At 38.7% G+C, this 13,183-nt stretch overlaps 1 protein-coding gene across 31 annotated transcripts in view; it reads right to left on the reverse strand.

Moving 5' to 3' along the window:
• Positions 1–13,183, reverse strand: part of TMEM108 (transmembrane protein 108) — a 695,879-nt gene that overhangs the window by 309,738 nt on the left and 372,958 nt on the right. For 10 of the 31 annotated variants that reach the window (XM_064587603.1, XM_064587573.1, XM_064587561.1 and 7 more), the window contains one exon: positions 6,625–6,711. The exons of 16 other annotated variants lie outside the window; for them this stretch is intronic. The gene's annotated coding sequence lies outside the window, so the exon portion shown is untranslated. Of the gene's footprint in view, positions 1–1,446; positions 1,583–6,624; positions 6,712–13,183 lie in introns of all 31 variants that reach the window. 5 more of the 31 variants (XM_064587713.1, XM_064587663.1, XM_064587706.1 and 2 more) reach the window with 4 other exon arrangements.

Below are 13,183 nucleotides of genomic sequence, written 5' to 3' on the forward strand. Positions count from 1 at the left end.
GAAAACAATTAGCAAAATGGCAATAAGCACACAAACCTATCAATAAATACTTTAAATGTAAATGGACTAAACTCTCCAATCAAAAGACAGAATGGCTGAATGGATTAAAAAAACAAGACCCTACAAGTTGCCTACAAGAGATACACTTTATATATGAGAAGACACACAGATTGTAAGGGAAGGATGGAAAAAGATATTCCGTGCAAACGGAAATGAAAAGAAAGCTGGGATAGCTACACTTACATCAGACAAAATAGACTTTTTTTTAAATGTTATGTTAATCACCCTACAGTACATCATTAGTTTTTGATGTAGTGTTCCATGATTCATTGTTTGCGTATAACACCCAGTGCTCCATGCAATATGTGTCCTCCTTAATACCCATCACCAGGCTAACCCATCCCCCGACCCCCGTCCTCTCTGAAATCCTGTTTGTTTCCCGGAGTGGTCCATGATTCATGACAAAGGAGCCAAGGACATATAATGCGGAAAGAACAGTTTCTTCAATAAATGGTCTTGGAAAAATTGGATAGCCACATGCAAAAGAACAAAACTGGGTCACTCTCTTAGACCATACATAAAAATTAACTCAAAATAGATTAAAGACTTTAACAAAAGGCCTGAAACTGTAAAACTCCTAAAAGAAAACATAGGCAAAGGTCTAATGGTGATGATTTTTTGAACCAATAGCCAAAGCAACAAAAGCAAAAATAAACAAGTGAGACTACATCAAATTAAAAAGCTTCTGTTCAACAAAGGAAATCATCAACAAAATAAAAAGGCAACCTGTACACAAAAATTAACTCAAAATAGATTAAAGACTTAACAAAAGGCCTGAAACTGTAAAACTCCTAAAAGAAAACATAGGCAAAGGTCTAATGGTGATGATTTTTTGAACCAATAGCCAAAGCAACAAAAGCAAAAATAAACAAGTGAGACTACATCAAACTAAAAAGCTTCTGCGCAACAAAGGAAATCATCAACAAAATGAAAAGGCAACCTGAGTTGAAGAAACTAACCGCAAATCATATATCTGATTAGGAGTTAATATCTAAAAAATATATGAAGAACTCCTACAACTCAGTAACAAAAAAACAAATAATCCAATTTAAAAATGGGCAAAAGATCAGAGTGGACATTTTTCTAAGATATCTAGATAGCCACAGGTACATGAAAAGATGCTCACCATCATTTTTCTTTTAAAGATTTTATTTATTTGACAGAGAGCACACATGTGCGCATAAGCAGGAAGAGCAGTAGGCAGAGGGAGAAGCAAGCTCCCAACTGAGCAAGAACCCCAACGTGGGACTCAATCCCAGGACCCTGGAATCATGACCTGAGCTGAAGGCAGCCACTTAACCGACTGAGTCACCCAGGGACCCTGATGTTCACCATCATTAATTATCAGGGAAATGCAAATCAAAAACACAATGAGATATCACCTACCATCTGTCAAAATGGCTACCATCAAAGACAAGAAGGGGTACCTGGCTGGCTCAGTTGGTGGAGCATGTGACTCTTGATCTCAGGGTTGTGAGTTTGAGCCCCACGTTGGGTGTAGAGATTTCTTAAATCAATCAGTCTTAAAAAAAAAAAAAAAGACAACAAATGACAAATGTTGGAAAAGATGTGGAGAAAAGGGAACTCTTGTGAACTGCTGGTGGGAATGTAAATTGGTGCAACCACTACGGAAAACAGTATGGAGTTTCCTCAAAAAATTAAAAATGAAACTACCATATGATCCAGTAATTCTGCATCTGAGTATTTATCCAAATGAAAACACTAACTTGAAAAGATATATGTACTCCCATGTTCACTGTAGCCTTATTTACAATAGCCAAGATATGGAAAGAACGTATGACCATTGATGGATGGATGAATAAAGAAATACACACACACACACACACACACAATCTCCCCTGGTTTCTTGGATGTTGTATTTGCAAACCTCCATTCTCATCACTAGTCATTCATTGTCAGTTCACTCATGGTACTCTGTTGGGCATTATACCAAATTATTTAGATGTACTTGGTCTTCTAGAATCTGAGAAATATAATCCACAGAAAATAGTCACAAAATAACCAGGCCTTCTGGATTTGCATTGTTCTTACCATCTACCATCTGTTTTGGCATACATCATAGGAAAGACACAGTGTATGGTGGTGGGTGAGGCAGAGCTATCAGAATTGTATGTTTGGAGGAGGTGAGGCTGTTCAGATATAATCCAAAAAGATAAAGACTGTGCTATTCATTAGGAGAGACATCCTAAGAGTCTCCCTCATCTCCCACTGGCATTGAAAGAGACTACCCACTACACCCTCAAGAGTGAATATAAGTGAGCACTGCTTCATGAGTTCCAGGAAGATACTGTGGAAGAGATTAAGAACACCAGATCTCCATTCTCTGGGATAATCTCAGTCTTCCTTCTTCAATGTAGCTTATAGATTCATGGCCAAGATAGCAAAAATAAACACTGCAGGTGAATGGAAAAAATGTTTGCAAGAGAACACAACAGTAGCTGGATGTCTTTGTTTTACATAACAAATTAAAAGTTAATACAAGTAAATGAGACCAGCTTTCTACAGAGGCTGAGGGACAGGCACCTGCATGGTAGATGGAATCACTTCCTGTCTGTTGACCACATGCACCACACATCCCATAAACCTCTTCTAGTCCATTATCTGAAATGTATACCATTGAAGAGTCACACCTTTGAATCTGCTATAAAACACAAATTCCTTTCTGAGCAGCAACATATCAGCTAATAACTTCATTAATCAGACATTAAGAAGCTAGTTTACCTAGAAAGGACCTATGGGAATGATGGGAAAAGCAGAATTGTTCATGTATCAATATTTATTGAGAGTCTACTACTGAACACCATAGTACCAAGTGGGAATACAGTGATGAATTAATTCACTCATTCAACTCACTAATTCCCTCAGTCATTCATTCACTCATTTAACAGATATATCAGGAATTGGGATATAAATTCTGCCCTAAGAGAGACTATAATCCAGTAAAAGAAATATTATTTACACCTACAAAGCAAGAATAAATACCATTTACTTAAGAAACAAGTGGCTATGGAAGATAGTCGATTGGAGAGATTAGTATTAGATGAGGGAATCAAATATGGCTTCATGAAGAAAGCATTTAACCTGAATGTTGAAGAATGGCTAGCATATGAATATGCTAAGTGGGCAAAATGGCTGCGGAAATGTCATAAAACTGCTAATCTACTGCTGAAAGGGGCCTGCCAGCAGGGGGCAGCAGAATTCAACTAAGTGCCAGATGCTAAGGAGACTGGAAGTAGGAAAAGTGAATGAATGATGAGGTGTACAGAAAGGAAGGAGGAAATTCCAGAGGCAAATAGTATGTCTTGCCTTACCAATGTGCCTGGGGCCAGGCCTGCATTTATTTATGTCTCAGGCCTTATACTTCTGAAAGTATAATTCTGTAGATCTTGGAGATTCTCTAGCCAAAGGCCTCATTTTACTGAAAACGGAGGGGCTTGATAAATTATCCAAGGCCACAGAGCTAGTAAGTGGCTGATCTGAGACTGTAACTGAGTTGCCCTGAAATGAATGTAATGCTCTTTCGATTTGTACCAAGGCTTATCAACTTGGCTAGAAGCATCTTTCTTTCATGTGTATATGTCTACACACTAGAGTGGATGGACAAAGAGAATGACTGACTCTGAGGTCTCAGGAGAGACATGGGTTATGAGGGTTAGGAAACATAGACTTGCACATTTACACATCCTGAGAGAAGTTTCCTTTGAAAATAGGATTGAGCTAGAAACTTAAGCTACAATATTTGTCATCCATGCAATAGCTGGTCTATGAACCAGCTTCTAAGACCTTCTTAAGAGCTACCAAGGCACCTGCTTCCCACATCAATTCCCCTCTTATTACTATTGTTATAAATGAAAATGATGGGTTTACAGATGACCAAGCATTGACTTCTCAGCAGGATAAAATGGAGCCAGCCAAAAAGAAGTCACAGCCATCCACCAATTGAGTTTTCAATGAATTGAAAGCATCTCTATTCCTAGCCAGATTTTCAATTCAGAAAGACATGCTGTCTTAACAGTAAATATGAATTGTCGGGAGAGACATAAAAATGTTTTAAAGCAAGTTGCACTGGGCCTTCTTATTTATCTGTTCTGGGAAACGTCTGCCTTCATCAAAATTAAGTTTCCTCCACCCTGTAAGTCTTATTAATTTTCCTAATTCCAGACCACTCAGAGCAATGTTAAACAGGTACGATGTTAACAAATCACAGAATTAAGGAATGTTGGCAAGTATCTAAGACATATGATCTGTTTTTTAAATAAGATGCAACTAGCCCAGAGAAATAAAGTGACTTGGCCAAGATCATACACACGATAAAGATGAAAAACCAGTCCCAGAAGTAGATCGGCCTCCACACTTTTCTTACCCAACTAGGGCCTGAGGAACAAGCTTTCTTGCAGAGTGCAGGATGCTCAAGGTTCAGGCTTTAATCAGAGACGGTCTCAGCTTCCTACCTCAAGTGGGACTTCATTCTAACCTTTCCAATTTTTACCTACAAACATATTATGCTTTTCCTCCCAAGTCATGGATATGACAGAGTAACTTTTCCAGTTATGTCTAAATGAACTTTTTAAGATATTTACACAGCTTTGTGCCATTTTCTTCTATGTAATTTCCCTTTTCACTTTTAATTATCTGATCATTTTATGAGTGAATGTATTATAAGTACAGCTTCAATGACTACTCTAGAAGTAGAAACTATGGACATGTTCTACAATAGAGAATGGTAGAGTATGATCGGTTGATAAAAAATATTGCTACTAACATTATCTTAATAATTAATATTATCAATACTATACTGTGAATTAGGAAAGCTCTTAAAGATTTACTGTTAAGTGAAAAAAATCCAAGTTACAATACTGAATATAATTTGATTATACTTCATAAAACCATGCCTTTAAAAAAAAGTTAAAAATTAATTAAAATAATGGCCATTGTGTTATAGTTTGGAATTATGAGCAAATACTATTTTAAAAACTTCTAAACAGTGAACTATTTAATATATTGATACATTTTAAATTATACAACTAAAGAAATTATATATTTAAAATTTTATAGAAGAAAAACTTTTATATATCACTTGGGTAAGAGGCCAGAGGATATTATCAGCCACAGTTCCTAGACCTTGGAGTTCAAGAAATAATGGAGAGGCACCTGGGTGGCTCAGTCGGTTAAGCGTTAAGTGTCTGCCTTCAGTTCAGGTCATGATCCCAGGGTCCTGGGATTGAGCCCCGCATCGGGCTCCCTGCTCAACAGGGAGTCTGCTTCTCCCTCTCCCTCCGCCCCTCCCCCTGCTCTTGCTCTTTCATGCTCTCAAATAAAATATTTAAAAAAAGGTAATGGAGAGCTTTCACAGCACTCTACGTATGCCAACTAATCAATAAGGAAGAATGTTCTAGAAACTTGACTTTTTCATGGCTGATTCCCTGTAAATCTGGATCTGAAATGAAGTTGATTTGTGTCACTTCATTTTTATATATTATATATATTTATAAATTTAAGGCTGAAATGATGGACTGTATCCTCCTAGTTATCCTTACCTACCATTTAACAGTTTCAGAAAAGAGTACCCGAGTTTAATATCAGAGGAAAAAGAGGCAAGTTTCTTCCCAAGACATGCCTACATTTTAAAGCTCTAAATACTGCTGATATCACCATGCTTTAGAGATTCAGTATTTTATTAGAGGCAGGATAATTGAAACTTAGCAAGAAAGGTGCCAAAAAATGAGTTTTCAGAGACACTCAAAACAAACATGTTCTTATGCCACCATGACATTATTTTTTATTAAGTTTATTATTTTAATTCTAGTATAGTTAACTTAGTATTATATTACTTTCAGGTGTACAATATAGTGATTCAACAATTCTATACATTTCTCAGTGCTCATTACGGTAAGTGTACTCCTTAATTCCCATCACCTATTTAACCCATCCCCCCACCGCCCTCCTCTCTGGTAACCAGTAGTTTGTTCTCTGTAGTTAAGTCTGTTTCTTGGTTTGCCTTTTTCCCTTTGTCCATTTGTTTGGTTTCTTAAATTCCACATGAGTGAAATCATATGGTATTTGTCTTTCTCTGACATATTTCACTTAGCATTATACTCTCTAGCTCTATCCATGTCAGTGTAAATGGCAAGATTTCATTCTTTCTATGGCTGAATAATATTCCACTATATATATACATACAGACACATAATTTATACACACATATATACATATGTAAATATATACACACACCCTTATCTTCTTTATCCATTCATCTATCAATGGACACTTGGGCTGCTTCCATAGTTTGGCTATTGTAAATAATTCTACAATAAACATAGGGGTGCATGTATCCCTTTGAATTAGTGCTTTTGTATCTTGGGGGTAAATACGCAGTAGTATGATTGTTGGATCATAAGGTAGTTCTATTTTCAACTTTTTGAGGAACCTCCATACTGTCTTCCACAGTGGCTGCACCAGTTTGCATTCCCACCACCACATCCTAACCAACACCTGCTGTCTGTGTTGTTGATTTTAGCCATTCTGACAGTTGTAAGGCAATACCTCACTGTGGTTTCAATTTCCATTTCCCTGATGAGTGATAACTGAGCATCTTTTCATGTGTCTGTTTGCCACCTGGATGTCTTCTGCCTTAAAAAAAAAAAAAAAAAAAATTAAGTAATCTCTACACCCAACATGGGGCTTGAACTCATGACCCCATGATCAAGAGTCACATGCTCCTCCGACTGAGCCAGCCAGGTGCCCCAGTGTGCCCATTTTTTAATTGGATTATTTGGTTTGGGGTTGTTTAGTTTTATAAATTCTTTATATATTTTGGATACTAACCCTTTATTGAACAAGTCATTTGCAAATATCTTTTCCCATTCCATAGGTTGCCTTTTACTTTTGCTGTTTCCTTTGCTGTGCAGAAGCTTTTTATTTTGATGTAGTCACAGTTTATTTTTGCTTTTGTTTCCCACACCTCCGGAGACATACCTAGAAAAATATTGCTGTAGCCAAAGTCAGAGAAATTACTGCCTGTGCTCTCTTCTAGGACTTTTATGGTTTCAGGTCCCACAGGAAGAATTTAATCCATTTTGAGGTTCTGTGTGCATGCGTATGGTATAATAAAGTGATCCAGTTTCATTCTGTTGCATATAGCTGACCTGTTTTCCCAACAACATTTGTTGAAGAGATTGTCTTACCATTGGATACTCTTTCCTGCTTTGTCAAAGATTAGTTGAACATATAACTGTGGCTTTATTTCTGGGTTTTCTATTCTGTTCCATTGATCTATGTGTCTATTTTTGGGCCAGTACTATACTGCTTTATTACAGCTTTATAATATAACTTGAAGTCCAGAATTGTGATCCTCCAGTTTTGTTCTTCGTTTTGTTTTTGTTTTTTTGCTGTATATATCAGTAGTTTATTATTAATTTTTATTAACATATAATGTATTATTTGTTTCAGGAGTACAGGTCTGTGATCCATCAGTCTTACATAATACAGAGCTAACTGCAACACATAAACTCCCCAATGTCCATCACCCAGCCACACCATCCCTCCCACCCCCCTCCACTCCAACAACCCTCAGTTTGTTTCCTGACATTAAGAGTCTCATGGTTTGTCTCCCTCTCTGGTTTTGTCTCCCTCTCTGGTTTTGTCTTGTTTCATTTTTTCCTTGGGTTTTGAGTTTGATAAGTTCTTTATAGATTTTGGTTACTAGTCCCTTATCTGATATGTCATTTGCAAGTATCTTCTCCATTCTATCTTTTGGTTTTGTTGACTGTTTCCTTTGCTATGCAAAAGGTTTTTACCTTGATGAAGTCCCAATAGTTCATTTCTGTGGTGGTCTCCCTTCCCTTTGGAGATGTGTGCAGCAAGAAGTTGCTGCGGCCAAGATCACAAAGGTTGCTGCCTATGTTTTCCTCTAGGATTTTGATGGATTCCTGTCTCACATTTAGGTCCTTCATCCATTTTGAGTCTATTTTTGTGTATGGTGCAAGGAAATGGTCCACTTTCATCCTTCTGCATGTGGCTGTCCAGTTTTCCCAACACCATCTGTTGAAGAGACTCTTTTTTCCATTGGATATCTTTGCCAAAGATTAGTTGACCATAGAGTTGAGGGTCCATTTCTGGGGTCTCTATTCTGTTCCATTGATCTATGTGTCCGTTTTTGTGCCAGTACCATACTGTCTTGATGATGACAGTTTTGTAGTAGAGCTTAAAGTCTGGGACTGTGATGCCCCCAGCTTTGGTTTTCTTTTTCAACATTCCTGTGGCTATTCAAGGTCTTTTCTGGTTCTATACAAATTTTAGGATTATTTGTTCCAGCTCTGTGAAAAAAGTGGATGGTATTTTGATAGGGATTGCACTGAATGTATAGATTGCTCTAGGCATAGACATTTTAACAATATTTGTTCTCCCAATCCATGAGCATGGAACGTTTTTCCATTTCTTTGTGTCTTCCTCAATATCTTTCATGAGTATTCTATAGTTTTCTGAGTACAGATCCTTTGCCTCTTTGGTTAGATTTACTTGTAGGTATCTTATGGTTTTGGGTGCAACTGTAAATGAGATTGACTCCCTAATTTCTCTTTCTTCTGTCTTGTTGGTGTATAGAAATGCCACTGATTTCTGTGCATTCATTTTATATCCTGCCACATTGCTAAATTCCTGTATGAGTTCTAGCAATTTTGGGGTGGAGTAAAGATCAGAGCAGAAATCTATGAAATAGAATCCAAAAGAAAAGTAGAACAGATCAATGAAACTAGGAGTTGGTTCTCTGAAAGAATTAATAAGATCGATAATGCCCTGGCCAGACTTATCAAAGAAAAGAGAAAGGATGCAAATAAATAAAATCATAAATGAAAGAGGAGAGATCAAAACCAACACCAAAGAAATACAAACAATTATAAGAACATATTATGAGCAACTATATTCTCATGATTAGACAATCTGGAAGAAATGGCTGCATTCCTAGAGACATATAAACTACCAAAACTGAACTAAGAAGACATAGAAAACCTGAACAGACCCATAACCAGCAAGGAAATGGAAGCAGTAATCAAAAATCTCCCAAAAAACAAGAGCCCAGGGCCAGACGGCTTCCCAAGAGAATTCTACCAAACATTTAAAGAACTACTACCCATTCCTCTGAAACTGTTCCAAAAAATATAAATGGAAGGGGAACTTCCAAACTTGTTCTATGAGGCCAGCATTACCTTGATTTCAAAACCAAAGACCCCACCAAAAAGGAGAATTACAGACCTATATCCCTGATGAATACGGATGCAAAAACTCTCATCAAAATATTAGCCAATAGGACCCAACAGTACATTAAAAGGATTATTCACCACGGAAAAGTGGGATTTATTCCTGGGCTGCCAGGGTGGTTCAACATCCTCAAAATCAATCAGTGTGATACACTACATAAATAAAAGAAAGGACAAGAACCATACGATCCTCTCAATTGATGCAGAAAAAGTATTTAACAAAGTACAGCATCCTTGGAGCGCCCAGGTGGCTCAGTCATTAAGCGTCTGCCTTTGGCTCGGATCATGATCCCAGAGTCCTGGGATGGAGCCCCACCTCGAGTTTCCTGCTCAGTGGGAAGCCTGCTTCTCCCTCTCCCACTCCCCCTGCTTGTGTCCCCTCTCTTGCTGTGTCTCTCTCTGTCAAATAAATAAAATTAAAAAAAAAAAAAGTACAGCATCCTTTCCTGATTAAAACTCTTCACAGTGTAGGGATAGAGGGAGCATACCTCAATATCATAAAAGCTATATATAAAAGACCACAGTGAATATCATTTTCAATGGGGAAAAACTGAGAGCTTTTCCCCCAAGGTCAGGAACATGGCAGGGATGTCCACTACCACCAATGCTGTTAAACAGAGTACGAGAAGTCCTAGCCTCAGAAATCAGACAATAAAAAGAAATAAAATGCCTCCAAGGGGGCAGAGCAAGATGGCAGAGGAATAGGAGAACTGGATTTCCTCTGGTCTCAGGAATTCAGTTGGATAGGGATCAAACCATTCTGAACACCTACAAATTCAACAGGAGATCGAAGAAAAGAATAGCAACAACTCTCTGAACAGAAAAGCGACCACTTTCTGGAAGGTAGGACGTGCGGAGAAGTGAATCCGAGGTGATATTTGGGAGGATAGACAGCGGGGGAGGTGCCTCCGTCGTCCGCTTCTGGCAAGTGATAGAGCCGCGGAGCACAAAGTCGGAACTTTTAGAAGTCTGCTCCACTGAGGGACATTGCTACAGTGGCTAAGCTGGGGATGAAACCCTCGCGGGACAGTGTGGTCTCAGGACCTCGGGGTCACAGAAAGACGGGGGGCGCCTGAGTGCGGCAGAGCTCCCAGGTATCAGAGCAGGGAAGCCGGCTGCAGAGACCAAGCCGAGGCACGGGCTCTCAGCTCAGGGTTGCCATAAACCATGATCCGCGGCATGGTCGGGCCACTGCTCCTCCAGCAGGGACCCAACAAGTGGCAAATCCGGGGACACTCCCCTTCCTCCCCCGGGAGGAGCGGCATGGGAACGCACCGCAGGGATCTGCTGGGTTTGGAGACTCCACACCGAGTCGGGTGCCAGAGATAGAAACGTTCAGTCACCGGCCGGGTGAGCACAGAGTACAGCTGGAGACCGGGGAGATGGGAGTGACTGACTACTTTTCTCTGGGGACTCACTGAGGAGCGGGGCCCCAAGTTCTCGGCTACTCCGGGCCGGAGATTGGGAGGCCGCCATTTCACTCTCGGCCTCCAAAGCTGTACGGAAAGCGTGCAGGGAACAAAAGCTCCCGAGAGCAAACCTGAGCAGATTACTTAGCCTGGACCGGGCAAGGGCGGGGCAATTCCACCTCCGGCAAAGACATTTGGGAACCATGGCAACAGGCCTCTCCCCCAGAAGATCAGCGAGAACAGCCAGCCAAGACCAAGTTTACCCATCAATGAGAACGACAGAACTCCAACGCTAGGGGAATACTGCACATAGAATCCATGGCTTTTTTTTACCATGATTCTTTAGTCTTTCAAAGTTAAATATTTTTTAACTTTTTTTTTTGAATTTCTCTTTTCCCCTTTTTCAACCAACATCTTATCAATCCCTTTTGTAAAAAACATTTTTATTTTTCATTTTTAGAGTCATATTCTATCCCTTCATAGTAGTTACCCGAATTTTTGGCATATATATATAAGTTGTTCTCTCTTTAAAATTTTGAGATAGTTTCTTCTAACAGATCAAAATATACCCTAAATCTCTAGTGTATGTTTTTTTTCTACTCCCCTGCCTGACCACATTCTCTCCTTTTTTTCTTTTCTTTTTTAAATCCTCTTCTTTCTTTTTTCAAACAACTTATCAATTCCTTTCATAAAATTTTTTATAATTTTCATCTTTACAATCATATTCCATCCCTTCATCATATCAACCCTTATTTTTGTACATATATGTTTTTCTTTCTTTAAAATTTTGGGAGGCACTTTCTTCTAACAGACCAAAATACACCCAAAATCTAGTGTGTGGCACTGATCTATGCACCAGCCTGATCATATTTGATCATATTGTTTTTTGTTTTGTTTTGTTCTGTTTTTGTTTGTTTTGATCTTTATCTTTTTTTTTCTTTTTCCTTTTTCTCTCTTTCCCTTTCTGCTTCAGGTCTTTTCTGATTTGTTTAGAGTATATTTTCTTGGGAAGTTGTTACCCTGTTAGCATTTTGTTCTCTCATTCATCTATTCTCCTCTGGACAAAATGACAAGACAGAAAAAATCACCTCAACATAAAGAACAAGAAGTAGTACCGACTGCCAGGGACTTACTCAATACGGACATTAGTACGATGTCGGATTTGGAATTCAGAATCATCACTTTAAAGATATTAGCTGGGCTTGAAAAAAGCATGAAAGTTATTAGAGAAACCCTTTTTGGAGAAATAAAAGAACTAAAATCTAAACAAGTCAAAATCAAAAAGGCTATTAATGAGGTGCAATCAAATATGGGGGCGCAAACTGCTAGGATAAATGAGGCAGAAGAGAGAATCAGTGATATAGAAGATCAAATGATGGAAAATAAAGAAGCTGAGGAAAAGAGATAAACAACTACTGGATCACGAGAGCAGAATTCGAGAGAGAAGCGATACCATAAGACAAAACAACATTAGAATAATTGGGATCCCAGAAGAAGAAGAAAGAGAGAGAGGGGCAGAAGGTATATTGGAGCAAATTATAGCAGAGAACTTCCCTAATTTGGGGAAGGAAACAGGCATCAAAATCCAGGAGGCACAGAGAACCCCTCTCAAAATCAATAAAAATAGGTCAACACCCCGACATCTAATAGTAAAACTTACAAGTCTCAGAGACAAAGAGAAAATTCTGAAAGCAGCTTGGGAGAAGGGATATGTAACCTAAAATGGTAGAAACATTAGATTGGCAACAGACCTATCCACAGAGACCTGGCAGGCCAGAAAGGACTGGCAGGATATATTCAGAGCACTAAATGAGAAAAATATGCAGCCAAGAATACTCTATCGAGCTCGGCTGTCATTGAAAATAGAAGGAGAGATAAAAACTTCCAGAACAAACAAAAACTAAAGGAATTTGCAAACACAAAACCAGCCCTACAAGGAATACTGAAAGGGGTCCTCTAAGCAAAGAGAGAGCCTAAAAGCAACATAGACCAGAAAGGAACACAGACAATATATGGTAACAGTCACCTTACAGGCAATACAATGGCACTAAATTCATATCTTTCAATAGTCACCCCAAATGTAAATGGGCTAAATGACCCAAGCAAAAGACACAGGCTAACAGACTGGATTAAAAAATAAGACCCATCGATATGCTGTCTGCAGGAGACTCAGTTTAGACCCAAAGACACACCCAGATTGCAAGTGAGGGGGTGGAAAACCATTTACCATGCTAATGGATACCAAAAGAAAGCTGGGGTGGCAATCCTTGTATCAGACAAATTAGATTTTAAACCAAAGACTGTAATAAGAGATGAGGAAGGACATTATATCCTACTTAAAGGGTCTATCCAACAAGAAGATCTAACAATTGTAAATATCTATGCCCCTAACATGGGAGCAGCCAACTATATAAGGCAATTAATAACAAAAGCAAAGAA

The sequence above is a fragment of the Mirounga angustirostris genome, unplaced genomic scaffold (assembly GCF_029215605.1).
Source record: "Mirounga angustirostris isolate CCGP_5_RB_7025 unplaced genomic scaffold, mMirAng1.0.hap1 SCAF_1, whole genome shotgun sequence".
NCBI classification, from domain to species: Eukaryota; Metazoa; Chordata; class Mammalia; order Carnivora; family Phocidae; genus Mirounga; species Mirounga angustirostris.